The sequence below is a fragment of the Globicephala melas genome, chromosome 3 (assembly GCF_963455315.2).
Source record: "Globicephala melas chromosome 3, mGloMel1.2, whole genome shotgun sequence".
In the NCBI taxonomy this organism is placed as follows: domain Eukaryota; kingdom Metazoa; phylum Chordata; class Mammalia; order Artiodactyla; family Delphinidae; genus Globicephala; species Globicephala melas.
In genome coordinates, this window is record NC_083316.1 from 125,465,048 (window position 1) to 125,490,880 (window position 25,833).

The 25,833-nt window shown below is 43.0% G+C and overlaps 1 long non-coding RNA gene across 1 annotated transcript in view; it reads left to right on the forward strand.

Annotated features, from left to right (window-relative positions):
- Nucleotides 1-21,755, forward strand: part of LOC115847481 (uncharacterized) — a 33,864-nt gene extending 12,109 nt beyond the window's left edge. Inside the window, exons 3-4 of the long non-coding RNA XR_009563489.1 lie at nt 18,662-18,811; nt 20,352-21,755. This is a non-coding gene — a long non-coding RNA (uncharacterized lncRNA). The remainder of the gene's footprint in view (nt 1-18,661; nt 18,812-20,351) is intronic.
- Nucleotides 21,756-25,833: the final 4,078 nt, after the last annotated feature.

Consider the following 25,833-nt stretch of genomic DNA (forward strand, 5'->3'; position numbering starts at 1 on the left):
GTGAGGTCACAGCCAACAGAATTCTTTACTTGTCCTATGGAAAGATCCCCAAGATAAATTATGTAAAAAGCAAGTTTCAAAACATAGAGTCTCAACACCCACACACACACACCCACCCACACACATACGTGTGCACACATAATTACTGAAGGGAGGTTACACATACATTTGTAAATGCAAAGATACTCTCTGCCAAAATCAATAAAAAGTAGCAAAAATGGTTTTCCCCAGGGAGGGGAACTTAGTGGCTGGGGAACAGGAGAGGGAGGGAAGGAGGCTGACTTTTCACTGTGTATATCCCTCTCTGTGCCTTCTGAATGTGGTAGCATGGACTTTCAAAGATATATACTTTTTTCCTGAGTATCTGCTTTATGTCTTTAAAAACAAAGTTTCTGAAACATAGGATAAAAAATATTTAGGTTAAAAAAACACTTTTTGTTTCTGCTCTATTTTATATTTACTAAATTAACAGCAGACATTACTTAACATAAATAAGACAGGTATTTTTTTAAAACATTCAAACAACGCAGAAACATTTAAAGTACACACAGAATACTAGCTTACTTTCAAAGGGAAAATACACTTACAATAAAATGTATTTTTAAATAAAATAAAGGCATCAGAGAAATGGTCATTTGTTTTTTTAACTTCCTTTTCCTTTTTTTCTAAATTTTCTATAATGACATTTATTATTTTATGTTGGAAAAGGTCTGTAATTAACTGAGTTTTTCAACCTAAAGCCACCAGTTTCAGGCCTCTGATGAAGCCGTGCTGGCCTGACCTTGACTTCTGAGCAGCCCTGGACCCTTCCCTCTGGCCCAGCTCTCTGTAGCCTCCTCAGCCCAGACTCTGGGCCCTACCTCTCCCGCTGCCCTCAGATGGCTTGCCCCGCCTGCCAAACTGTTCACTTAGTCCCCATATTAGGTCTCCTTAACCCTTGGCACTCGCTGGTGGAATTAGGGCACAGCAGAGGGCAAGATGCTTCCAGTTTCCTCTGTAGGAGGGGCATGAGGGCTGTTTTGAAGGTGTGTTTGTCCAACAAGCACAGGGTTTTTACTTTGATGTATGTTATAGTCAAATAAAAATAAAGTTATCCAAAGAATTTTTTATTCATGCTTTGTGTTAGGTTGAGCAAACATTAATTATCCATTTTAAAGAAGGGGATCTGTAGGTGTTGGTAGGAGACTGATGGAGATGAAGGAGTGGACCAGGCCTGGGACCACCCTCCCTGCCCCCCTGGTGTGGCCACAATGGGGGGAACTTGAGGTTTGGCTGCCAGTCCCCACCCTGTAGAGGAAAAAGGAAAACAAAGATGCCTCCAGCCTCCCTGTCTCCAGACTTGTTGGAAAACCTCCGTGGTCTTCCCCCATGGTCTGGGACCAACGGTTTAGAAATTTTCTCCTGGGACTCGTTTTCTGGGCCTTTCCCCATCTTGGCTTCTCTGCTCTGCTATTCCCTGCACACCTCTGAGGTGACGCTAGGTCAGATCAAAGTGAGCTGGTCAGAAACTTCCAAGGTCCTCTGGCGGCTGCTGCAACAAGGTCCTTACTGCCCCTGGAGAACTCCTCCATTGCCTAAAATTCCTCCATTTGAGAACCATCTTTTTGCATTATCAATTCTAAATTTCTGTTTAAAGATGAATAAGAAGTTCATTTTCTCCCCCTGAATTATAAAAAATAAACAACTGTGTAAAGTAGAAAAAAGTAGACCCCCCCACCTCACCCCGCCAAAGCCACAAAGCATCCACACGCTCAGTACGTAAAGGCAACCACTGTAATATTTTGGAGAATTTCTTTGAAGTCTTTAGAAATAAATCTCTGAGTTGTTATTATTGTTTTATATAGTTATAATCATTCCACATATCAATTTTGATCCTTTTTAATAATCTCGTTTCAAAAGAAGTATTTTTTTCACGTTTCTGTAAATCCTGGCTGTGCTGTGCTATTAATGGAGCAGGAGGGAAGAGGGCAGGGCACAACTTTTGAAAGGATGACATAGCCCGAGGACATGACATAAACGGATTAGACCCAAATGGGCCCAAGATGGTGGACAAGTCGACTTCCACTAGACCTTGAGCCTCAGTATACGCTCATTGTAACACATCAGCAAGCTAAATGACACACCCACAGGTGCCATGACAGTTCTAAGGCAACCATAAGGATCAGAAAGTGGGCGGTGGCCCAATTCCTGTAAATCCTTGCCCTTTCCCTAAATAGCTGGAATATTCCTCCCACTCATCAGCCTATGAAATTACCCACCCCTATAAAAACTGACAACCCCATACCCTGGTGCCTTTCTCACCTTCTGAGATGGCCCACACTCTGTGGAGTGTTTCTAAATAAATCCACTTCTTACCTATCACTTTGTCTCTCACTGAATTCTTTCTGTGATGAGACATTAAGAACCCGAGCTTCACTAAGTCCTGAAACCAGGTGTGTGATCTCAGTTGGAAAACTGGGTTTTCGCCGGGTTTGAGTCCCAGCCACGTGGGTTCAAGTCCCAGTATGAGGTGCACAGTTTTAGCTGGCAACCACGTAGGGACAATGATAAGGTAAGAAAATGTTGAGAGTTAGGTCTTGGTCCTAAGGAGGCCCGTGGGACGCCACAAGCCAGGCATACTGGGGAGGGCGCTCTGCTGATGTCTGCTCATTTTTGACTGGTGGGTCAACCCTGTATGCTTATGCACATCCAACAACAGATACAGGAGAGAATTGTTAGTCGCTATACTCTTCTCCTTGACTCTGAGGTTTTCCTCCTACGCTTTTGCATTCTTGTTCACTCCTGCTCCCTTTCTTTCTTTCTTTCTTCCTTCCTTCCTTCCTTCCTTCCTTCCTTCCTTCCATCCTTCCTTCCTTTCTCTCTCTCTTCCTTTCTTTCTTTCTTTTCTCCCCAGAAGACCTGTGTGACCACCCAGGTGTACTTCTTTTTTTTTTTTTTTTGCGATATGCGGGTCTCTCACTGCTGTGGCCTCTCCCATTGCAGAGCACAGGCTCCGGATGCGCAGGCTCAGCGGCCATGGCTCACAGGCCTAGCCGCTCCACGGCATGTGGGATCCTCCTGGACTGGGGCATGAACCCGCGTCCCCTGCATCGACAGGCGGACTCTCAACCACTGCGCCACCAGGGAAGCCCAAGGTGTACTTGGTCTTATTCCCCTCCCTCTGACCCGTACATGTGCTGACCCGTTATTCCCAGCTTATAGCTAGACCAACTCCTGCTCATCATCAACACCACTGGGGACATCTTCTGTGCCGTTTCTTTACGACAACTCTTGAGCACTAACACCTGGTTGGGAGACTACCTTGGAAGGGATAGCATCTAAAATTGTAAGTGCAAATCTTGACCAAATTGCGTGGTGGATTTTGACTTAAGAGCGGAATTTTGGATAGCTCAGGAGTTAAAGACATCACCTTAGGCTTGTCTGAAATGGGTCAGGCAGCATCAATCCCAACCAATACCCCTCTGGGCCTTATACTCCGGGATTGGGAAAGATTTGGACAACAGAAATTTAAAAACTTCGTAAGTTATGTAATCAGGTTTGGCTACAATAAGAGTTAAGAAATTTAAAATGGAATGAAGTACCCTATGTTCAAATTTTCATGGACTTCTATCTAGGCAATGGAACCCAAAAGGAATTTGAGGCGTGTAGCTTGGAGGGATAACTCTAGGAAGGACATAGAGGACATTTTAATTGACCCACCCTACAGCACCATGGATCCCGAATGAACATGGATCCCTCCTCCCCTGAGGTACAGGCCCTTTTGGCTATGCATTTCGTAGCCCAGTCTGCCCCAGACATCAGGTGCAAAATTCAGAAAGCAACTGCTGATCCTCAGACTCCAGTGAATTATTTGTTCCAATTGGCTTATTTGGTTTTCAGTAATAGGGATATGGCCCAAAAGACTGAACGCACCCAGAGAAATATGCAAATGGCCCAAATGATTGCAATGGCTTTGTCCACTCAGAGACCACCAAAGGGGAAGCCGGCTTTTCTGGGCCAATCTGGCCCTGGCAGACCACAAGGCCCATGGGTACCCATACAAGGCCAGTGTACCCTGTGTGGACAAAAGGGGCACTGGAGGGAGGATTGTAATACATGTGCCGTTTGCAAATGGCCAGGGCATTGGAAGAGGGAATGCCCCAGATGCCAGAGCGTGACGGGGGTCCCTCAGCCATTGATGGTTTTGCAATCAGAAGACTGAAGGGGTCCAAGGCCGAAAGTGGCTCTGCCTAGAGATACCATCTACATAACTAATGTCGAGCCTCAGGTGGTCATTGATGTGGCGGGCCACTTGATAAAATTTCTTATAAACACTGGTACAACCTTCTCCGTCTGAACCCAAGGGATTGGAAACCTTAGCAATCATAAGGAATACATAATGGGGTTGTCAGAGAAGAGACACAGGCACATTTTCCTGGAACCCATTTTGTGCAAGATCAACGGCCAGCTGTTTTTACATTCCTTCCTGGTTGTGCCTGACTCTCCCATCCCTTTAATGGGAAGAGATTTATTAACTAAGTTAGAGGCCACTCTGTTTCTTGAGGGGCAAGGGAACCACCCTCATCACCAAATGGTTCTAACAAAAAAGCAAAAAGGAACAGATAAAATCTGAAGCTAAAATAGAAGCCTTAGTAGATCCTGGAATGCGGAATATCGAGGTTCCAGGCTTGGCCAAACATATCCAGCTGGTTATTATTAAGTAAAAAGGGTTATATAGTGTCTAAATATAAGGTACAAATTTCTTAAACCTAGGGAAGATCCCCAAAAATATTTGTATGTAGATTACCAAAATAGGAGGCCACTGGTCTCATAGCTGATATTCAGAACCTGATAGGAATTTTGGGTAGAAGCCTTCCCTAAGCTAAATGTGGAAAAGTAAAACTTTCCAGCATAGGTGAATGGGTATGTCAGTCCTTCAATATCTTTGTGGTAACCACCCAATTCTTTGAAAAAGAAAACAAAACTGTCCTTGTTTTACAAATGAAGTCTTTACAGGACCAGAGGTGTGGCTCCAAAAGTAATCCAAAGCCCACCAATCCTTTTACCACTCCCCAAACCTTCCCCATTTATCTTACAGAGGCTTGTAAGTATTAAACAAAGGGGAAACAAAGTCATCCCAGGAGGAACTTGCCTGTACCTTTGAGATGCAAATGTCCTACCAGGTCTTCTCAGGAACCCTTATCTCTGCCATCTTTTTAAATGCAAATTTTAAAAAGAGGGTAAAGTAATTTAGAACTTGACTTGTCAAGGATAAATAGAAATCTTAAGTGTCTTTTCTGTAAACACTAGTAAAAAGCGTTTAAACATCTAGGTAGGTGACCTTGATTTTTTCCATCTGCTAGAAGCCCAATTTGAATCCAACCCCTTGTAACTGATGGCTATTATGTTGTACCTGACTCAGGGCTGAAATTTTGGAATGGGAACTATGAAGCCTCTGTGTTTGTTTGTGTGTTCATATGTATCTATATGTGTGTTGTAGGTGTATGGTATTGCCAAAGTGTAATTCGTAAAAGAGCTCTATAATTGGTTTTTTAAAAATTAAGCACTTATATAAATACTCAGAAAGAGAAAACAGTCTGGCCAGAATGAATTTCAGGTTCACGTCATCTGGAAAATATTCAATACTAAACTGTTATCTGGTATTGAAGGTGGCTTAAGCTTGTTGGTTTGATTAATATAGACATGTAAGAGTCATCAGTGTTAAGTATAAAACTTCTGTTGTACCTAGGTTTATTAGAGGTCAGATAAGACCTTATTCTATCTGTTACAAATTTGTCAACAAGAAAAGTAACTCAATGTGAAAAAAACTTTTAAGAAAAGTAAGATATGTGTTTTTAGTAAAAGAATGTGAAGAATGAAAAATACTGAAAAGAGTTATGCATGATCAGGATTTTCTAAGATCGGATTGAATTTAGTTGGGTAAATGGATTTTGTTAGGAATGGGCTAGAACAACACTGGATTTGGTTTCTCCCTTCAAAGTTTTCTTGAAATCCTGCTTTTAATAACAGGTAGTATGAGTTTCTTTGCCTTTAAGTGATCTGTATTTGCTTATGAGATCTTTTGTAACTTTGGTTAAGGAATAAGTATTGTCTCATAGTGACCTATGATCTTATTTGACCAGGTGTTTTAGAACTTTTTGACAAAATTCCCAAATATCAATTTTTTGTGTGGCTGCGTTGGGTCTTCATTGCTGCACGCGGGCTTTTCTCTAGTTGCAGCGAGCAGGGGCTACTCTTTGTTGAGGTGCGCAGGCTTTCTATTGCGGTGGCTTCTCTTGTTGTGGAGCACGGGCTCTAGGCGCGCGGGCTTCAGTAGTTGTGGCTTGTGGGCTCTAGAGCACAGGCTCAGCAGTTGTGGCGCATGGGCTTAGTTGCTCCGTGGCATGAGAGATCTTCCGGACCAGGGGTCGAACCCGTGTCTCCTGCATTAGCAGGCAGATTCTTAACCACTGCGCCACCAGGGAAGGCCCCAAATATCGAATTTTAATTGAGTTTCTTTTGATTGCCACCTAACTTTGGGGTACCTTAGAGGGTCCCTGAGGTATCTTAAAGAGAACTATTTAGGATTATTTGGTATGTTAAGTTAAATGTAATCTTTCATAATTCTGGTTATTGTAACCAAGTTTCTTTATTGATTACACTGTAATCAGAGGTTTAACCATGCCTTTTAAGTCTTTTGTCATTTATAGATATTTTTATACTCTGATGCTGTTACAAAAAGTGCTTCATCATTAAGGACATGCATAGAAAGGCTATGGAAGCAGTTACAACAGTTCCACACCAAGATGATGGCTATGTGAAAATTTCAGCCCATACTGACTTAAAACGAGGAGCTGTCCTGCCCCTGGGGCCCCTAGATCAGGCATCCAGAGATTTTTACTCCCTGACAGGCAGGGGCGATGACCCTACTCAGCCCTGAAGCAGTTACAGAAGACTTGGACCATCGCCCTTGCCCTTCTGCTTCCCATAAGAATATGGGAGTAAAATCTCTGAGGGGGGAATGAAACAGGAGGGGAGGGGGCAGGGCACAACTTTTGAAAGAATGACATAGCCCAAGGACATGACATAAACGGATTAGACCCAAATGGGTCCCAGATGGTGGACAAGTCGACTTCCACTAGACCTTGAGCCTCAGTATACGCTCATTGTAACACATCAGCAAGCTAAATGACACACCCACAGGCGCCATGACAGTTCTAAGGCAACCATAAGGATCAGAAAGTGGGCGGTGGCCCAATTCCTGCAAATCCTTGCCCTTTCCCTAAATAGCTGGAATATTCCTCCCCCTCATCAGCCTATGAAATTACCCACCCCTATAAAAACTGACAACCCCATACCCTGGTGCCTTTCTCACCTTCTGAGATGGCCCACACTCTGTCTGAGGAGTGTGTTTCTCTCTAAATAAATCCACTTCTTACCTATCACTTTGTCTCTCACTGAACTCTTTCTGTGATGAGACATTAAGAACCTGAGCTTCACTAAGTCCTGAAACCAGATGTGTGATCTCAGTTGGAAGACTGTGGATTTTCTCCAGGTTCGAGTCCCGGCACGTGGTTTCAAGTCCCAATCTGAGGTGCACGGTTTCATTAGTTATGCAAACTTGGGTGTGTTACTTACCCTTTTTGTGCCCCAGTTTTCTTATCTGCAAAATGGGCTAAATACCAGTATTTACCTTACATGACTCCTGCCAGGGTTCCACAAGATAATGCAGGTAAAATGCTTTGCCAATAGCCCAATACAATAAATGTTAATAATTTGTCAATGGCTAGCATAGACACGCTTGATTTGGCTTTTCAGCTGTCCTGAACACCTCTGTGTCTGGAGGCTTGTCCTCACTGAGGATTAATTCCTTAAGAGAGATTCCTGAAATGGAATTGCTGAACCAAAGGGTCTAGAGCTTTTTCTTTAAAGTTCCTGATATAGATTGCTATCAACACTCCTGCCAGGAGAGGAAGAATCCTGGTTTGATTGACTATTTATTTCCAGCTTCATTGAGATATGATTGACATATAACACTGTGTAAAGTTTGAGGTGTACAGTGTGATGATCTGATACATGTAAATATTGTGAGATGTTGCCACAATAGGTAGTTGACATATCCTTCACCTCCCATAATTACTATTTTGTTGTTGTTGTTATGGAGATTCTTGTTTTAAATGTAAATCTTTCCTCTGCTGGTCGGGACCTTGAGCCCCCTTTCCCAACCTGGGCACTCACAACTTTAGTAGGTGTGAGTTTAGAAGCCTTCTCTCTCTGAACAAGCCTGCCTGGGAGTCTGATAAGACACCTTGGCATCCTACAGCGACCTGTTAGCATAACCCTAAGCCTCTGTGTAAAAGTGGGACAAGGATCTCATCCAAGTTGTGGTGAGGAGTAATTAATGGCTAATGTCTGGAGCTGACTTTTGTCCTCCTGGTCATAAAAGACCTTTGAATTGCTTGGCCACTTTGAATTTCTCAGAAAGAGTGATAAAACTAGGCCAAAGTTCGTGCCGGTTGGCCAGACTACCACCCTCTTGCGCCCTCGAAGCTGCGGAGGAGAAAGGGGGTGATCACAGCCCCATGAGGGTTGGGCTGGGTTCATTGGGGTTGATGTCACTGGGGTAGAGGACATTTCCCCATTGATCCTTCCACACATCACACCACAGGAAATAGCCCCATGCTTTGTTTATCTACTGCCCCAATCCCTGACACAGCTGAAGGATGGAGGTTTAGACACGTGGTAAATAGAGGATTTGAAAGAGGTGAGGCTAAGCCCTGATATCAGGGACTGATCAAAACCATGCTTGTCCCTTCCTCTACCCCCACTCCCCAGAAAGACTGAATCAAAATCCCCTGTACTTGGGTCTGGGGATCTGCATCTTACCAAACCCTCCCGGAGGATTTTTATCATTGAGCCAGTGTATGAAGGAAAGGGATCTACATATACAAATGATATCTGCATAAAAGCCTTCAAAGGCTTCCCACACTTCAGCCTAAAGCCACAGCTCTTGAGTGAGGCAGGCTGGACTTCAGTCCTCCCACCCAGTCCATCCGCCACCTCTTGGCCTCACTCACCATCCACAGTAGCCCCTCTAGGAAGTTCCTGGCACGCAAATATGCTACGGGTCTTTGGACCAGGCAACCTTGCCCTTGCTATCCTGTTAACCTGGTGAAATCCTTCCTAGCATTTAAGGCCCAGCTCCAGCTCCACGGAGCCTCCAGGAGCCTCCCTTATCCAGCCGCAGCTAGAAATGACTCACTTTCCTCAGAGCTCCCGTAGACCCTCCCCATCTGTGCCCGCACCTGGCTCTGGTCACTTTCCACCTTATTTTATAGGTGTTTGTGGGCTTCATCTCCCCAAACAGTCTAGAAGCTCTGTAAAGGCAGCCCCACCTCTGGTTCGTCTCTGTGTCCCTAGGGCCCAGTACAGGACTTCATGTGTCGTGAGGCACGTCTCTGGGGCAGTCAGGGCCCTCCTGGCCTGGGGAGCTGGAGCCCTGCCCCAACCCCCTGAATAGCCTCCAGGATAGTGGGAGCCCAGCCCCCTATGTCACTCTGAGGCAGCAGCTGCAAGTTGCTGACAGTCAGTCTCCATTTGAATTTATTGCCTGATCCATCCTGGGCTTCTCCTGCAACCGAGGCTGTGTCCCAGCAATGGGGAGACCCAGTGGGACCCAGGAAAACAGATGGTCCAGGTCTGAGCAGCAGCTCCAGGCCGGGTCATGGCCACCCCAGTGTGTTTTCCTCCCTCAGAAACGGTCTCAGAAGCCCTAGTATAGGCATTTCAGAGCAACAGGGAGAGAAAGTCCCAAAGCCAAGCACATAAGTTTAATAAAAATTGATCCTGTTTGCCTAACTCAAATAGATGTTTATTAGGGCTACTTGACTTATAGCAAGACCTGTTTCCTTGTTGATATTCTGTGCATCATGTAACTTTGTCTCTTCTATAGATTAGAAAGCAAATGTTTCCTTAAAGATTGATTTCATTGTCCTTTAGAGGTTTAGTTTTGGAATCCTAAGTATCCAGTTTGACTGTCTGTACGAACTTAATCCTTGGTCATAAGAACAAACTCTTCACTTCTCTGAGCCCTAGGTTAATCCAGCATATGAAATATTGGTTAAGGGCTGGAATGCAAAATCTCAGTGGAGAAGAGCTCCCATACCTGATCCTCCTAGGGGTGTGTGATTTCCAGAGTGAGATTCTAAATAAATCAACCCTGAATCTCCTATTCAACCAAGTCACTGTTCCTTTCCTTCTCCCTCTCCTTCCATTCCTCCTTCCTTACTTTCTCCTGTTTCCTCCTTTCTCCTTCCTTCCTTCTTTCCTTCCTTTCTTCACCCTTCCCATTCTTGCACTATCCTTTTCTATCCAATCATGTATCTATATTTCTTTCTTTCCTTCATTTCATACATCCACCCAGTTATCCTTCCCTTCTTCTTTCATTCAACCATTCATCCTACTGTCTGTTCATTCATCCATCCAACCATCCATCCATCTACCCATCCTTTACTTCCATCTATCTACTCACCTTTCCTTATACCTTCTCCCTTCTGTTACTGCCTCCCTTCCTTTCTTCCCACTCTCCCTTCCTTTCTCCCATCTCTCCACTCATCTGCTCATTTTTAGCATCTTTAATGTTTTTGTTTTTCACCGCACCACACAGCATGCGGGATCTTAGTTCCCCGACCAGGGACCGAACCCGTGCCCCCTGCAGTGGAAGCTAGGAGTCTTACCTACTGGACCACCAGAGAAGTCTCCATTTTTAGCATCTTTAACACCAAGGCTCCAATGACCTGAAGTGGCTGAGCTCAAAGCAGGTGTGGTAGGAAAAATCTTACAGTGAGGAATTGGAGTGAAGAACCCTGATTTCTAATCCTCATTTCCCTCCCAGGAACCTAGTGTGAGCAGTGGTGCTCACAAACTTTTACAGAGTAAGCCAGGCATAGTGCCTGACATTGGGAGTGAAGAAAACTTGGTCACTATTCTCAGGGACAGAGAATAACAACTCAGCCTAAAAGAACCGCAGTCTGGTGAACTCTAAGGCTGAAGAAGGGAGACTTCTCAGTTGGAGATAGTTGGAGAGTGTTTCCTGGAGAAGTAGATGCCTGGTTGGGACTTGAAGGATAAGTATTTGTTGTGAGGATCAAATGAGATGGTTAGCATGTGAGATTGTTTGTAAAATGTGAAATTGTCATATAGAGAGAATGATCTTTATTATTAAGATATTATGATGCTAGGGACTTCCCTGGTGGTGCAGTGGTTAAGAATCCCCCTGCCAATACAGGGGACACAGGTTCGATCCCTGGTCAAGGAAGATCCCACATGCCGCAGAGCAACTAAGCCCATGTGCCACAACTACTGAGCCTGCGTGCCACAACTACTGAAGCCTGTGCTCCTACAGCCCATGCTCCACAGCAAGAGAAGCCACAGCAATGAGAAGCCTGCACACCACAACAAAGAGTAGCCCCTGCTTGCCACAACTAGAGAAAGCCCGCGCACAGCAACGAAGACCCAATGTAGCCAAAAATAAATTAAAAAAAAAAAAGATATTATGATGCTAAACAACATTTAGACTAATGACAACTGGCCTGCCCAGAAAAGATATTTGCCAGAAACACTAGCAGATTCCTACGCAATTTTTAAGATTCAAAGACAAGTTTGCTGGGATTGGAATTGGACACGCATAGAGTAGTGAGGCCAGGTAGAGGAGAGGTTCAGAGTGTGAGCTTTGGTATCAGACCTACTTGGGTCCAAGACTTTCCTGTCACTTGTTGTCCATCGCCCTTCTGTGGAATGGGAATGATAGCATAAGAAGATTAAATGAAGTGTGTGTATTGGGGTTGTGCTCATAGTAAGTGCTCTGTAAACGTCAGCTACTGCTGTTCAAGGGGAAAGGACTCAAAGTCATCTGGCTCATGCTGTTGTGAATTCATGTTTTCCTCTTGAAAATATGTTTGTGTGTTTGATCTGCCACCAAATAACCAAACATGTAACCCTGGGGAAATTACTTGATTTTTCCTGGTCCTTACCTTCCTTTTCAGTAGAGCATCTTTAGATTGTTATGACTAAAACAATATCTGTCAAGGGAAAGATCTTTAAAATGGGAGCCTAAGCCATGAAGATGTTCACATTGGCATTGTTTACCACCAGGAGGTGGAGAATTGGAAATAACACAGAGGTCCAAAAAGAATTGACTTTTGAAATAAATTTTGAGACTTCCTTCATCAGGAGTGTAAATGGTGAAAAATAATAGGTCCCATGAGAACCAAGATTTTTTTCCTCTGTTGAATGAAGAATCCCTCAGCACTCAAAACAATGTCCATCATATAAAGGTGTTTGGTATTTATTGCAGGAATGAATGAATAAATAATACCGTCAAATTAATTTCCAAGGGGCAACCTTGAGGAATGCCATCTGACTACTGTTTTGGTACATGGCGTATACAAGTAGACCAGAAGGTCTACTTGTATATGCCAAGTAATGTATACAACCACCACTAGTGGTGGTTTTTGAGAGGCTGTGTTGGGGGAGCAGGAAAGTCAGACTACAGAGAGAATGGAGCTATCAAGTGGGGTGTCTGAGAGTGTTTGCTGGATGGTGAGCAATACAACTCTCTCTTCCACAGCCCACAAAGTCTTCAGTGATACAGTGCCTGCCGGTTCTTTTGGGATTGGATGTGTTTTTGAAGGGTGAAATAAAATACAGAGACTGGCCTCAGTTGGAGAATACCCATGGGTATCCAGTCACATCTGAGTATCCTAACGTAGAAGAAAATGTAGTGACGTGGAAAGATGTTCACAATATATTGTTAGAGAAAATAATCGGGTGCAGGAGGGAATGTGTGAGTGCAGTCTTACTTTGATTAAAATAGAAAAACATCTGTTCATGTCGGAATGGTGAGATTAAGGAATTTATTTTTCCTTTTTGATTATTCATGCTTTACATTTTCTTTAATGAACATGTACTGCTTGTGAAATTGAAATTGTGAACTGTTTGATGAGTTTAAGCTGTGCTTACTGTGTCTGACTGGTTGGTAAAAAAATTGAGCTAGAGGTGAAGTGACATTGTCAAGGTCAAGCCAAGATTGAGTGAGTGAGTAGAGCATTGATTCACAGCCAGTTCAGTGACCTTTCTGTTTGACTGGAAGAAAGCACCTCCCTGGTAGTGTTTTGAGTGCTTTGGACACACAGCATCTGAACCATCTGAAAGGCTGGACCATTCCCTCTCCTACTCTTTCCTTTTTGCTGGATTCCAGGGAACAATCGTCGTCCAGGGGAGTGTCAGTGGCTATAAGTGCATTCCTTCTTTTCCCATTTCAAAGGACACTCACCAGGTTTTCTTTTGCACTTCAGGTCAGTAACATGACTCTCGAGCTCTTCTGGGCAGAGAATCATGTCAGCAGGATGGGCTGCGAAGCCTCCTGCAGATTGAGCCAGTTATAATCTGTGACTCATATCCTCAGATAACAATTTTCTATAAAGGTGTCTGCTGAGTGAGAGGGGCACACAGAGAGACAAAGCTAGAGGAGCAGCCTGGAAACATACCTAGAAGCATAAACCTACAACCCTGGAACTGAAAGTGTCCTTCGAGATCACCTGCCTCATCTCTGGATGATCTGGAAACTGAGACTCAGGTTACACAGAGCAACAGCACAGCCAGTGCCGGAACCCAGGTGGTTTTGGCATCGAAAACATCTCTGCATTCCATCCTTTCCTGCTCCTCCTGCCCACTCCAGCCCACGGGATACCACACAGCTCCCTCGCTGGTCTTCCTTCAACTCAGGGCTATGTCACAAAGGGCCCTGGGAACCACGCTGAGGAATTTGGACTTTAATCTGGGGCAAGGAGACACCATGGAAGAATTTTTAGAGTCAGATCTGAATTTCAGGTGGCGGCTGAAACCCTCTGAATGCTATTTATAGAATGGACCCAAGAAAGTTCAAGTAGGCTCATGGAGACCCATGAGGAGGCTGCTGTAACTGTCCAGGGTGAGAGGCAGTGGCAGCCTGAACCAAGGATGTGGCGATGGAGATGGAGAAAAGTAGGTGGTCTGCCTGACTCCTTCAAGTCCTCACGGATCTCCTCCTTTGGCACTTAGAGTCAGTATCACCCAATTTTTTTAATACCTAGCGATGGGCTTATATGTGTCAGGATTCTTTTAGGTGTGACTGCATAGAAATTGGACTCAAACTAGCTCAAGCTCAACACTGTTGAGCCTTGCCAGGCTTGTGTTAGGTGTTCAGTAAATGACAAATAAATGAATGAACAGCTCTTGACTCCTAGACCACTGTTCTTTCTACCACACATTAGGCAATACTGACTTAAGTCTAAATTCCATAACCGTAACTGGTCTAAAGGCCATCTCTTCTGGGCTTGCACCCAACTCAGGAATCCCTTCTACAGCATGCCTGACAGATATCCATTTGGTTGTTCTTTGGCATTCTCTGAGGACGGGACACTGCCTACTTCAAAAAGCCAACCATATTTAAAAACAAAAAACATGCAAATCTATACATGTTTTAAAAAATAGCTTTACTGAAGTATAATTTACATACAATAAAATGCACCAATTTAAGTATAACATTCAATTAGTTTGAGAAACATAAATAGTTATGTAACCACTGCCACACTACAGTTTAGACACTTCCATCAGGCCCAAAAGTTTGCTTGTCCTCTTTTTAGTCAATCAGCTCTCCCCACCTCTGCACGTTACTTCCTGTTACTATAATTTTGCCTTTTCTAGAATTTCATTTAAATGGAATTATATACTATTCAGTCTTTTGAGTCTGGCATATTTCACTTAGCACCATGCATTTGAGATTCATCTATGTTGTTGCGTATGTCAGGAGTTTGTTCTTTTTTATTGCAGAACAGTATTCATTGAATAGCTATTACCACAATTTGTCTATTCATTCAATTAGTTTAGTCAGCCTGCCATTTGGATTTTTTCTAGTTTTTGGCTATTGTTAACAAATCTACTATGATAATTCACCTATGCATCCTGTGTGGACATATTTTTTTTTTAATTTCTTTTTTTTTTGCGGTACGCGGGACTCTCACTGTTGCGGCCTCTCCCGTTGCGGAGCACAGGCTCCGGACACGCAGGCTCAGCGGCCATGGCTCACGGGCCCAGCCGCTCCGCGGCATGTGGGATCTTCCCAGACCGGGGCACAAACCCGCGTCCCCTGCATCGGCAGGAGGCCTCTCAACCATTGCACCACCAGGGAAGCCCTTTAATTTCTTTTGTATAAATACCTAGAATGAGATTTTTTGGTCATGTGGAAGGTATATGTTTAACTTTTTAAAACATTGGCAAACTATTTTCCAAAGTGGTATCATTTTGCCTTTGTATTATTTTGCATTTGTGTCAATATTGTATGAGAGTTCCAGTTGCTCCACATGGTCACAAATGCTTGGTATGGCAAGTTTTTAAAATTTTAATCATCATAGAAAAGGAGTAGTGGTATTGCATTGTGATTGTCATTTATGTTTCCTTAATGATCGGTAATAATATGGAGCATCCTTCCATGTGCTTATTTGCTATTCATATAAAATAGATCTAATTTTAAAGCAATACTTTTTGCTTTTAGAAATCTCCAAGCTCGGGTCTTCCTTGGTGGTGCAGTGGTTAAGAATCCGCCTCCCAGTGAAGGGGACACAGGTTCGATCCCTTGTCCTGGAAGATCCCACATGCTGTGGAGCAGCTAAGCCCGTGCACCACAACTACTGAAGCCTGCGTGCCCTAGAGTCTATGTGCCGCAACTACTGAGCCCACGTGGGCAACTACTGAGCCCACGTGCAGCAACTACTGAAGCCTGTGTGCTCTAAGGCCCATGTCCCACAACTACTGAAGCCCACACGCCTAGAGCCCGTGCTCTGCAACAAGAGAAGCCACCACAATGAGAAGCCTGTGCACCGCAACGAAGAGTAGCTCCTGCTCGCCACAACTATACAAAGCCCGTGCGCAGCAACAAAGACCTAACGCAGCCAAAAAAATAAATTAAATTAAATTAAGAAAAAAAAGAAAAGAAATCTCCAAGCTCTATGGGTTCAAGTCAGTTTAACAAATATTATTTACTTACTCTATGTCATTTACTGTGAGGGCTGCTGTATCTAAAATTAAGAATCATTCCCTGGCCTTGATTTGCTCATGGTCTCATGGGGGGAAACAGATACTTAATAGAGAAAATGTTCTCACTCAAGGTGTTAATGCATTAAGAGAGGTAACCCCAGGTTACGGGGAAGACCACTCTCCAGGTGTGATGACAGGTGGAAGACTTGAGGCAGGTAGGGCAGGAGCTGGGGGCAACTTCCACCCTAGCTCTAACTCTGTCATCACAGAGATGCAGGCATGTTGCCATTCATATATCATATTCAAAAAATATATTTTTTGAATATTATATATCATCTATATCACATATATAGTATATACATATTCAAAAAATATATATATATCTACCTATCAAAGAATTGCTAAATGATTAGAAAACATCAAAACAGATAGATTGATGCTGATTGTATATACTATGGAATTTTACTTTGATATTTCATTAAGGTGTCTTTCATTTAAGATATATATATATATAACATTCAGTTCTTCCACAGGGTTTACCTCACTGGGTCCACATGATCAATGAGAGAGGTTATGATTGTTATTGTCCTTGAAACTGAGAGTCAGAGAGCTAGAAAACTGGCCCGAAGTCACTCAAAAGTAGAGCCAGTCTTTGAACCCAAATCTTGGGACTTAAACTCCAAATACTGCTTAGAATAGTAACTGAGTACCATTGGCATATTTGTAGCACAATTTTAGGACTAACATACTAACTATAATCAGTTAAAGTTAAGGTCCAAGGGATTATGGTTTGGGTTATTCTCCAGAATTTTTCAAGTATTTTTCCAAATCCCTCATTTAACCTGTGAGGCCACTAAGGTCCAGAGGGAAGGGCCACATAGTGACCCAGAATTCAAGTCCAGGTCTCCTGACTCCATGCTGTCGTTCTGTGAGAGTGCTGCCTCTCGCTGCTCACAAACTTGCTTGGTCAGTCTCTGTTCGGAGCAGTCTGCACTGCTGTGGGCAAAGGAGTGAGCTTTGATGATGGGAAGACAGTCTCAAGAGACCTAAATTCAAATCTCAGTTCTGCCACTTCCAAGCTGAATGACTTTGGCAAGTAACTTAACCTCTCTGAGTCTCAGTTTCCTCATCTGTGAAATGCGGATAACACCACTGACATCATAGAGTTGCTGGGAGGCATCAAAGAACAAAGCATGGAAATCCCTCCCCTTGAGCTCTTGCTATTTGTTGAATAAACAAAGCAACGCAAACACCTAGTTCTCTGCTGGGCTCATAATACCGCTGGATAAATTACACAATGACCAGTTTTCTAGTTAATAATTGCACTAAACTTATTTTTTATGAAGATCGAATTAAAGGAAATTTGAGTACATTTTCACTAAAACCAAAACTCAAATACACAGTTTTCATTTCTCCATGTTTTCTTCAAAACTTAATCCCATTTGGAAATTGCATTAAAATGATTTATTATTAAGAAGCTGACAATGACACTAAAGAAATCCTAAAGGTACATTTGTAAATAAAACGCACCACCCAAATACACTACCAGTTTTCATTTGTTCGTTGTTCACAAACGTTATGCTTATGAATTCTAATGGCTCCATACTATTCTACCCAGTAGAGTCCTTCCAATAACTTACAGAAACTTAACGCCTACAGGAAATTATACCATATTATCATATAATATTATATTCCACAAAATCACTAAATGTTTGCTATGTAACATTTGAGCATCACCACAATCCTATAAGGTAAGTATTCAAGTTATCCCATTTTACAGATGAAGAAACAGAGGCTCACATTATTTTAATAATTTGCCCAAATTCAGGTAGCTATTGCTGTGTAACAAATTGCCCCCAAATGTGATCGCTTAAGGGGACAAGGACCATTTGTTTATTCATGATTCTGCAATGTGGTCAGGGCTTGGTGGAGGTGAGTCATCTCTGCTGCACACAGTACTGACTGAGGCAACTTCACTGGAGCTAGAGGATCCAAGATGGGTTTATTCAGATGTCTGGTGCCACAGCAGAGGAGGCTGAAATGGCTGTGAGTCGGCTGGTTTCTGTCTTTGTGGTCTCTCATCTTTCAGGGTCTCTTTCTATCTACGTGATCTGTCTAGCATGTTAACAGGACTTCTTTACACAGTGGCTGGCTTCCTGGAGAGCGAAAGCAAAAGCTCCCACTGTCCTGACCCCTAGGCCTGGTACTGGCATAGCACCCTCTCTGCTGCATTCTCTTGGTCAAATCAAGTCACAAGGCTAGTCCGAAACCAAGGGGAAGAGCCAGACCCCATCCTTGATGCTGGAGGAACAGCATGCACAGGGGTTGGGCGGCACTGTTGGCCACTCTTTTGATAGTGGTAGAGCAGGGCTTCAAACCCAGGCCTGCCTGACTCTATGCTCCAAACCCAGCCTCCCCACCCCCAGTCCACCTCAGTGAATATTTTTGCCTGGCTAGCTTTTTCTCTTCCTTTCGCTCATTTTTAAGGTGAACTCCCAGGGACAGGGAGACCTGGTCAAAGGGCAGGCATGTTGCTGGATTCTATGCAGGGCAGTCGGCATCTGCAGAGCAAAGTGATCTCATGAGCTTCTCCTCCTTCTCTTCACAGAGGAAATCCAGGTTTAATTTTGTTCATTCTACCGTCGCACCTACTTCCACAGAAGAAATCTTGGCTTCTGCTGTGAGAACCTTCTCAGGACTTCTGGGGGACAATAAAGTCAGCAGATTCGTGATGATCAGCTGCTCCTGAGCTGCGTAGGTTAGTGTTCCCTGTGGGGCAGAGGCATGTGGGGAAAGTAATTTGCTGACCTTGACTTTTCACAGAACTTCAGATTTAGCAGAAAGAACATGGCTTACACTTGCCAGGGTTTAGTCCCCCTTCTGAAGTGTGACCAGGTGTCTTTGTTTGCTGTTTCAGTTTACACCTGCTATCCCGTGTCCTGTCAGCTTAGCATGTGTCCAGGGTAAAAACCTTCCAGGCTGGACAATTAATTATGTGCTTACCATACCTGCCACAGAAACTTGAATAAGTCATTTCTCCTCCCTGAGCCTCAGCTTCCTCCTCCGTACCACAGGCCTGGCTACCAATTTCACAGAGATGTCGATCACTCCTCATTTAATAGCATCCTTCCATGTGGGAGGAACTGTCCTAGATTCTGGGGGACACTGTGGGTAACAAGACACTATTCCTGCTCTCCTGCCTTGCTTGTCTTATAAGTAAACAAGCAAGATAATTTCAGAGATTTAATTTAGATCAGATAGTCAGGGAGGGCCTTCCTGACAAGGTGAGATTTGGGCTAAGGGCTGAAGAATGAGAACAAAACACAAGGGGAGCTGAGGGAAGAGCACTCCTGGTTAAGGGAACAGCAAGTGCAAAGGCCCTGAGGCAGGAGATTACTCATCACAAGGAGTGGAATGGAGCTCATGAGTAGGACCATGCTCTATAAACTGTAAAGAGTTCCAACAGTAATTATTCTACTGGAGGGTTTTAAAATACTCTCACATCTTTGTCTTAAATGGTCCTCAAGATAATTCTAAAAGGGTTGGAGAGTGTCACAGAGAAGTATTACTAATCCTGGTTTATGGAACAAAATATTCTTAAGAATTATCATTGCATATTTTAAAAAAATGGTCCCACTAACTTCTATGCTTACATTTAATTTCATGTATCACCATTGTCTTTCATTGTTTTTGATGATGGGAATCCTTCGAGAATGAGCGACATCTTTATACACCTCTTTTCATTATGATATTTAATTCTGTGGTTAAGTCCTTAGGTGTACTGCTTTTTCTTTTTTTCGGCCTTGTGGTATGCGGGATGTTAGTTCCCCAACCAGGGATGGAACCTGTGCCCCCTGCGGTGGAAGTGCCGACACCTTGTCTAACTGGCTTAGAGGCAGGCTCACATCTGATTCATCTCTGTATCCCTTTGGTGTGGACATCAGTTGTTTCTGCCTACTCAGCACCTTTTCATCTTTCTCTGGCAAAGGCACCTGATTTCCTTTTAGGGAGACACCCCTCCCCCATACTATATCTAGACCTTTTTTGTGTGCTATGGACCCCCTGACAGTCTGTAAAAGCCTATGGACCCCTCCTCAGATTGATGTTTTTAAATGCTTAATATCAACTACAAATGATTTAAAAGAAGTCAATTATATTGAAATAGTTATCAAATGGTAAGAAAAAGAAATTTTGATATAATAATATATATATATACATATATATATATATATATATATATTTTTTTTTTTTTTTTGCGGTATGCGGACCTCTCACTGTTGTGGCCTCTCCCGTTGCAGAGCAACAGTCTCCGGACACGCAGGCTCAGCAGCCATGGCTCACGGGCCCAGCCGCTCCACGGCATGTGGGATCTTCCCAGACCGGGGCACGAACCTGTGTCCCCTGCATCGGCAGGCAGACTCTCAACTGCTGCGCCACCAGGGAAGCCCAATATATATTTTTTATTAACACACAAGATCTAGTTGGTCTAATAGCTACTGTAATTTCAAAATAGTGATGAACACAAATGATATTCTGTGATATGATATGAAATATCTGTGATTTCTATTGGTGCCAAAGTTATAGAAACTTTTAATACCGCTGTGCTTTGTTTGCTACATTCATAATAGAAGGAAATGCTAAATTTCAGTTTGAAGTTAGTAAAAAGGATGTAATTATTTTCCATTCAAATTAATGGTGTCTTGTTAAGAAACCTTGGTTTGGTCGTTGGGGGGGTTGCATGAAACAGCTTGACTCCTGGATTCAGAGGTGGGCATGTAACCCAGTACTGACCAATCAGAGCAGGGATTGGCTTAGTGATGGGCATTTGAGCCAAACTGATATAATCAGAGTGAATCCTAGTCTTTTGCTGGACAACTGGGACAGTTCCTTTGCTGGACTTGCTAAGAGGATTGGGTTTGGGCCTGGAGCATACCACCTTGCCATCACCGGGAGAGAACCTGTCTTAGAATGAAGCAGACACAGAGGAAAAGAGAGCTGAGAAATGAACTTCCACATCTTCCTGGCAACATTCCTCCTTTAAATGTGTTAATTATGGAAGCCAATACATTACCTGTTAAAGGCAGTTTAAGTAGGGTTTTTTGTTATTTGCAACCAAAGCAATCACAACTAATACTGTATAGTCCCACAAAGTTTAGCAGAATACGTGGCACAAAGTAGTTTGCTCATGAAGGAATGATGAATGAATTTCAAACAATGTAGCAACTTGACTGATGTTATTTTCTAAACTATGCATATCTGGCTTGATTGTGTATTAAAAGATGAAGGGTATACTCAAAGTAAGCATTCCACAGCCTTCTGTTGATTGAATGAATAAAGGAATGCATCCATTGTCATTATTTTCTAACCCCAAATTTGCATATTCTTTAGTGATATAACCAGGACCATATAACCTGGAGAACATAAGTCTAGAAACATGATGGACCAACAGTTACAAATCAAGTCCATGGCACATTCACCATGGGGAAAGCCATGCATCAATTTGAAGGAATAGGTAGATCTATATGTACTGATATGGAAAGACCTCCAAGACACATTGAGAAGGAAATTACAAAATAGTAATTATTATAGTAGGATTCTGTTTTTGTTTAAAAGTCTCAATGAAACTTTGAGGGTTTCTAGGTCTTATAATGAGTATATAAAACAAAGAAAAATACCCTTTTTTTTTTTTTTCTTTTCTGGAAGGCCATTCATGAAATACAAACAGTGGGCACCTGTGGGGAGGGAGTGGTGTTGGGTGGGTTGGTGACAGAACCTTGTCCTTTATTTGTATTGTTTATTTTTTTTAATATACAAGGATAAAATAATTATGTCATTTGTAAGTTAAAATAATTTATAATGAAAAAATAATAAAATAACTCTGACAGAAGGTGGAATATTCCCTTTCAACCAATTTTTCTTCTTTTGAGTTGTCTGTCAGTTTTCTCAGGGAAGCTGAAGAGAGCAGGGTTGCACCCATCATGCTGTGCCCATGATGCCATGCTGTGCCCTCTATGCCTTGCCCTGCCGGTAAGGCCATGCCCTTTCCCTGGGATTCTGCCATTCTGGCTGCTCCAGGAGCCAAGGAGATTTCACCCCATGTAAAATACTCCTGGGGTCGCCTACTGACCTGGATTCTCCTCTCAGTATCCTTACTTCAACCGTCTCTGCTGCCAAAATACATATGGACCGGATGATCTCCCCTGCAAAGGGGATAGGGAATCAGAGCATCTCACCGTCAAGGCAGAGGTCTCGGGGAGACACCCATCCAAGGTATGTTTGGGGTGGTTGATCCAGTCCAAGCCCACTGGTGTGCAGACTGGGAATTTGAGTGTTAGGTTAGAGAAGAGATTTGTCCAAATGTGAGTTCAGTGCCAGAGTGGGACTCCAACCTGACTTCCAGTTCAGGCCTCATTTTAGGGAGGCTTCTCAAAAGTTCCATCATAGCTACTCCTTTATGTTGAGATCTTGAGTCTCTGAAATATCCCTGCTACAATGCATATTTGTTACTTAAATAACACAGCACTCAGCAACATAGTTTATCAGAGGAGCTCGACAGCAAGTTACATTTTATTTCATTGATTGTAAAAACAAAATTGTAACAACACAAATGAAAATATTAAAAGAAATTATTTCTGCCATCCTAATCACGTTTCATTTGTTTACACTCCTTATGTCACTCTAACATACACACTTTACATGTACATTTATGCATATAGCTATAATCACTTTACAAACATTTTTATAATTCTGTTTCACTTAATGTTATACATGTTTTCCTGTACATTTTCCATATAGATTTCTACCTTCTGCAGTGTATTTCAAGTAAATAAACCACTATTTATATAACTACATCTTCATTGTTTTTGTATTATAAAATATTTCAAACGTACAAAAAAGCACAGGGAACAATACACTACATAGATTTAACAAATACTGATACTTTAAAAACATTTTCGAGGGCTTCCCTGGTAGCGCAGTGGTTGAGAATCCACCTGCCAATGCAGGGGACATGGGTTCGAGCCCTGGTCCGGGAAGATCCCACATGCGGCGGAGCAACTAAGCCTGTGCACCACAACTACTGAGCCTGCGCTCTAGAGCCCATGAGCCACAACTACTGGGCCCATGTGCCACAACTACTGAAGCCCACACGCCTAGAGCCCATGCTCAGCAGCAAGAGAAGCCACTGCAATGAGAAGCCTGCACACCGCAGCAAAGAATAGCCCCCCACTCTCCACAACTAGAAAAAGCCCGCGTGCAGCAACGAAGACCCAACACAGCCAAAAATAAATACCTAAATGAATTAAAAAAAAATTTTTTTTGAGATTAAAAAAAAAAAAATCACAGGTACAATTGGAGCTCTCTCACGTACAATGTACTCTAATCCCGCCAGGACAAACTACATAACTTGCAGGGTCTGGTGCAAAATGAAATGTGGGAACCCTTATTCAAAAATCATTATGAATTTCAAGATGGCAACAGCAGAGCATGACCAGGGCCAGTGTGACTGCACGCATGAGGTGCACGCTTCACACACCACGAAGCCAGCCCTGGATCCCTCTCTCCTCTCCTTTCCTAAAATGATCTGTGTCTTTGCTGTCCCGTGTTTATGCTTTTACTTCATATACATGCATTGACCAGCGTTATGGAGTGTTATTTTGCATATTTTAAAATATTGCGTAAGTGGCATAATACTGTGTGTATCCTTAGGCTGCTTGTTGATCTCACTTATTGCTTTTGTGATTTATCTTTGTGGATTCATGCAGCTGTTATTGACTTTCACAAGTATCTAATATTCCATTGTGTGATCTCACCCTACAGTTCATTTTTCCTGTAACCTTTATTTTTACCATAATTAACAATACTGCATTGAACATCCTTGGACACAGTTCTCTGCACACATGTGTGAGCTTTTGTCTACTGTCTGTAACTAGGTGTGGAATTGAACTGTCTTACTAGATGTTGAGGTTCTTTCCAATTTTTTGCTTGGCATCAATGTGCCCCCCTTGTATGTCTCCCCTTGAACATCCCACAGTCATCTGAAAATACTCCTTAGGAGACTTCCTTCTGAGCTGCCTCTCTTCTAAGACCAATCATCCAGTGAAGCCAGAACCTGGGTGTCCTGACCATTCCCTGTAATTCCCCCATCATTTCTTACCTATGGCCAAAGACTATTGATCCCTCCTCTAAAATATGGCTTCAGTCCACCCACTCTTCCATATCCCTCCTACTACTTTCATTGTCTTGGCTCAGATCCCGCCTCTCCCCTGGACTCTTCTCCCAGCCCCACCCAGTTTTCAGCCCCACAACTTCCTCCATTAAGGAACTTATTACACCCTCCCTAGCAAGCTGCAGGTTGACTAGTCTCTCCCCTGCATGTTGTGGAGATCAGAGCTGTGAGTTACGCAAGAGCAAAGATTGTATTATGGTTACCATTTGTGGGCCTGTAGCACAGGTCTGTAGCACTCAGCAGGTTCTAAAAATATTTGTTGAATCTATCTATCTATTTATCTATCCACATAAACATCATGCTGTAGTGGTCCCAGCTTTTGAATCAGACCCTTAGGATAAATTTCCAAAGGAGCACTACTGATGATTTAGGATTGTGAATGTAAAATTCAAAGTCCTTTGTAAGTGAACTTGATCCACACAAAATTCTAGGTCAGGTGGGACAGATAGGTTGATCTATGTATAGATAGATATAGATATATAGGTAGATATATATATATATATATATATAATAACCTGGTAGAATTTACATCTCTGTAAAAAAAAAAGAATAATTCACATCTCTGGGCCTTTGTTTCTCCATCTGTCAAATGGGCATAAGGAGGGCCCATTTATCTGTCACACATGTCTGGGATCATTTTGATCTGTGGGCAGATGGGGAAAAAGCAGGTGTTTCTCTTCCTACCCCGCTTCATGATTCCCATACTTGTGCACAGTCATTAACAAGGCAGAAGAGGGTGAATGAAAATCTGTCCTTTCAAAACTGCAAAACAGTCATAGCTGACTTCACAGCTGTTTACTGCCCTCACTGGCTGATTTGGAAACCCTTTCATCATTTGTAGTGTGTCAAAGAGAAAGTGATCTGGTAAGTATCTCCCAAAGGTATTGGTGAGTTTATAAGTTAGCCCTACAGGAAGAAGAGGGCAACACAAACAACTGCCTTGCTTATGATGGACTTTCAAGGGCCAGAAACCCCTGTCCCCAGTTCTGAGACCCTTGACTGACGCAACTGGATGATGTCTTCCACAGCCTCAGCCCTGAGAAGTTTGTCCTGTGAAGACACCTGAGCACTACCCAATCTGGAGCTCTGGCTACTAGTCCTGGCTCTGCCCCTGAAGGGTTGTATGACCTCCGCCACATTCTTCTACCTGTACAGCGAAGCTGGTAGATAACATACCCTTCACTGCCCCTCCACGGTTCTCAAGTTCTACAATTCAATAGAAGATGGAGCTGGCTTTCTAAATTAACAATATAAACCAGGTAACTTTTTAGTTCCTCTTGGCTTGAGTCCTTGCCTCCTGGGACTGGAGAAATAGGTGGGAAATAGGTGTGTGTCTGACTCCCTGGTCTGGGTCAGAGAATCAGAGTTATGGGCAGCTGGCAGGAAACCTCAGTGATTACCAAGACCCATGTCCTATCTCCCCCATTCACTCAACAAAAATTCACTAAGCAGTTGTGTTGAATAGAATGTGGGCAGGGGTGGCAGCTGTTGTGTTCACTGATCACACTGGCTGGCACATAGTAGGTGCTCATTAAACATCTATTGAATGATGG